This window comes from Sturnira hondurensis, unplaced genomic scaffold, assembly GCF_014824575.4.
Source record: "Sturnira hondurensis isolate 20B ecotype Veracruz unplaced genomic scaffold, ASM1482457v3 Scaffold0017436, whole genome shotgun sequence".
Lineage (NCBI taxonomy): Eukaryota > Metazoa > Chordata > Mammalia > Chiroptera > Phyllostomidae > Sturnira > Sturnira hondurensis.
Window position 1 is genome coordinate 1874509 of NW_028090067.1, and position 4223 is coordinate 1878731.

The window sequence follows — 4223 nt, forward strand, 5'->3', positions numbered from 1 at the left end:
GCTTCTTGTTCTTGACTGAATTTCTGAGTGAGCTTTCTGACTTTTTTAGAGTTTCATAAATATAATGAGATGTCTTTTTATTTGACAATATTTTCACTTGCATATAATGCATGTTTCATAGTTTGGCTTGAGTAATAATTTTCTTCTTATCAAATCAAAACAAATTTATTTTTCCTTTAGTTTCCTTTAGAAAAGGAAAGTTAGTGATTATTGAAACATTTGTTAATAACATATGGTTACCTATGCAAGGTATGACTTTCATTCATTCTTTAATTGCTTTCTTGCCTGTAATTCTGGTCACTGACAAAAATGTACACCACCAGCTGGTAAGAGCACAAACACTCAATGGCTCATTTCCTCATTCGTTAGGACAGTAAAACTGAGGCTGAAATAAATGCATAAATTATGTTTTTTCTATGTAATGAAAAGTCATATTTTACTAAAAATCATTTACCAGTGTTTCATATAAAGTGAAAATAATGTTTAAAATGAGTTCTAGTTGTCCAACACTAAGCTTAGAGTCTATTAACTTGTTCAATTTGCATCAGTGTTAGATGCATATTAATTTTTAACCCTTTCTTGAAATTCAGGGATTACATGCCTCCTTCTCAGGAATCTAGGGCTTCAGAGCAACTATCTTGAAGAAACATATTTGTCTCACTTTACATTTCTTTCACACCCCTTGTCGATTCAACAAAATGTATTGACCATCTATTGCTTGTCAGGTGTTGCACATTAAATACCCTATTACATACCTTGTACTATGCACCCAATGTCAGGGTCTACACACACACACACCCCTAGTATTTTGCCATTTATGATGTGCACTCATTGTTTTTTGGCCCAAACTTTCAGAAAAAAAACTTTTAATTTTTAAAAATCAATTATTTATTTATATTTAGATATTTGTTTTTGTACTATGAAAGGTACTATTTTGCATACAGATATCTTTATTGCTTTCTAGAGTTACACTTTGAATGTATAAGCATAAATAAAATAATTAAAAACATTTATGTAGATACAAAACTAGTGCTACCCATGTATAATGCAATCCTTATTTTTCCCTCAAAAATTTGGGCAAAAAAAATACACATTATATGCAGCAAAATACGTTGTCTGGAACAGTAATGCCTCTTCTTTATTAAAAAATCGTTTATTACAAAATCATAAATGTGTAATTCTCTAACATAACCGTATCACACTCAAGCACACCATATGACATTTTAGGTGAAATGTACAAATTAAAACCATTCCCCTACCAACCACACTCAAGCAGGCGTTACTTCTGCCAGACCTGTGTATATATATATATAATCTCCAATTATTGTTTACACATCCAAGAACCCCACATATAAAATAATTAACATAAATCTTTTGTAAATATTTTAAAATAATATGTTATAGATAGTCTTTACCTGTATTTATATTTATTTTACCAAAATTGTATATAAAACATCAATTGTTCAAATATTTCTTTATTAATAGACTAGTAGGTGGTAAATGAAATTGATGGTATTTTCAGCATTTCCACCATTGTTTGAGCTGGTTAGGAATTCTCACAACCTCCCTCTTCTTATTGCTCAAATGTCCCCCAGGTGGTGAAACTCTACCCTATGTTTTAATAGTTAACATTTGTTATTTACTATGCACAGATACTGTTTTAAATGTTTTTTTAAATTACTTTTCATGAGTCAACAGTCCTTTCAATGCCCTGATATTTAGAATGTACCCATTCCAAATTTGGGAAGACTAAAAGATAAAGAAGTTTAATGACTTGCCTAAAGGCAGGCAACTAGTAAGTGACATAGCTGAAATTTGAAACTATTCTCTGGAGGACATGCTCTTGACTATTATATAATACATATTGCCTTTCAAAATGAAATACAAAATGAAAACTGTACTTGAACAATAAATAAATAAATTAAAAATAAAATAAAATCCACATAAATGTTTTAACGCAAAATACGACTCTCTTTGAAAGTTCAGGGTAGCATTTAACAGTTCCCCGGATTCTGTGGCAGTGTCCCGGCAGACTAACTCCGGTTGGTGCCCCATACTCAAACTTGATAAGGAGGTAACAAGGGAAAAACAGCCTCAGCTTCTACAATGACTTCTCCTTTCAAGCATCAGGAGCTCGGTTTTATGGTCTTCTTATTTCCAATGACAAGTCTGTTTTCGTACGATGAGTGCACTTGTAGGGTATATCTAAGAGGATCCAGGACTTATTTTTTAAGACTCAGGAAGAGGTATGATGAGGCTATCCCCAAATTCTTGGCATATTGGTAGACTTTGGTTTTATTTTGCTCTGCCATCTTGGAAAGGGCAGGCATGGTAGGGGCAGACTTGTCACTAAGAGAAGTAAACATTATGCAGTAAGGACAAAAATGGAAAGAAAGGATGTAAAAAATATAAAAAGTTTTGTGGAGCTTAGAGTAGTAGAAAGATTGGAGGCAGATTCCCACTGTTCTTACCCAAAGGTCACGAGAAGACGATTCTCAAACTGGTTTTTGCCTTTGGTCAACTTCCAGAGTTCTAATGGTTTTTAACTATTATACTTGGTTTATAGTTTCTTTTGTCATCCTGCTTACTCCATCATGCCACGCTAGTGTTAGCATCCATTCATAATCTTGCCTAAATCAATTACTAGTAGTATGATTACCGAACAATGACTTTTAAATCTATAATATATACTTTGTTTACTCGTTGATATTCTACAGTAGAGAAGAGATTTTCCTTCTTCCCCATTATTTAGAAACTCATTTATTCAATATGAATACAGGAGTTTATTTTGTTGAAGACTTATAGTCTATTATTATTATTACTAACATTGGTGAACAAATTGTCTCACATTTAACCAGCAGGAGCATCTTCCTGGTAGGTCCTAAGTCCATTAGACACATTTTCATTGTTCTTTGAATAGTTCTTAAGTTTATGTCACAATTAGGTACAGCCTTCCAGTCAAATGGCAGAGTAGGTAAATTCTGTGCTCATCTCCTCACATAATAAAATCAAAATTACAACTGAGTTAAAGAATAACCATCATTGGGAACCTCCTGAAAACTAACTGAACAGAACTATAAATATGGATGTAAAGAAGAAGCTATGCTGAAACTGGTAGGAGTGTCAGAGACATGGAATGGGCATCCCACACTCACATTGACACAATTAAGAATCAGGATGGATACCTAAGTTGCACAGGTCTCCCTGAGGTGTCCTAGACCCATATTGAACTCTCCAATCTGGGGCATCAATGTTAGAAAGATAAGTCCCCATAACATCTGCCTGTGAAACGCCAGAAAGGATTGCATCTGAGAAAGGCAACATGCTCCTGCTAAATGTCCTGCACATAAACAGCTTGTCACAAATTCACTCCTCTAAGCTCCAGTGCAGGGAAGGCAGCTTGAAAAGCAGAATGGACATACATGAGGAGGAGCTGAATTGACTGGTTTCAGGATAAGGGCTGGTGGGGGAGGCGTTGAGGCAAATCTCTCCAGGGACAGAAGTACTGGCAGTGTCGAACCCTCCTCCCACACAACTGACAGGGCATATGCAGGTGTCAAATGGCCTCTCTCTATTAACCTGTCACCTCTCCCAGGTGATTTCCTGAGATACCGCCCCACCCAGGTCTCTTCCAACAACTCCTCCACAAAAGCAGCCTACCTAGTTTGTGCTGCAGACTTTCCCAAAACATCTAAAGGTCCACAAATCCCAAGGAAGCAGCAACTGGCCTCAGCATAACCTGTAGCTCTTGCTAAGTGACCCCAAGCCCAGCAAAAGTGGCAACCAGATTCAACTTGCATTGTAACTCCCATCAGGTAGTCACAAGCCTGATATAAGTGGCAGCCAGTCTTGGACTGGAATGTAGTTCCCACTAAAGAGTCCCAAGGCTGACACAAACAGCAACTGACCTCAGTAAACAGCATAGCCTCTCCCAAGCACCTCCAAGACAGCACAAGTGGCAACCAGCCTCAGATTACTTTGCAGTTTCAAGAGGCTCCAGCCCTTGCACAAGCTGACCTTTTCTGCACCTGAGTTTCTGGAAAGAAGCTCCAGAACCAACACACCCACTGAACATAAATAAGTCACAACAGGGCACTGCCCAATATACTCCTCAAAAGACATACCTGAAGGACAGATTTGGCTGACACTAGAGTCCCACTAAGCTGACTGCTGCTCTTTAGGCTCAGCCCACACACAAAAGCTCACCTTTTATGGTCATGGAA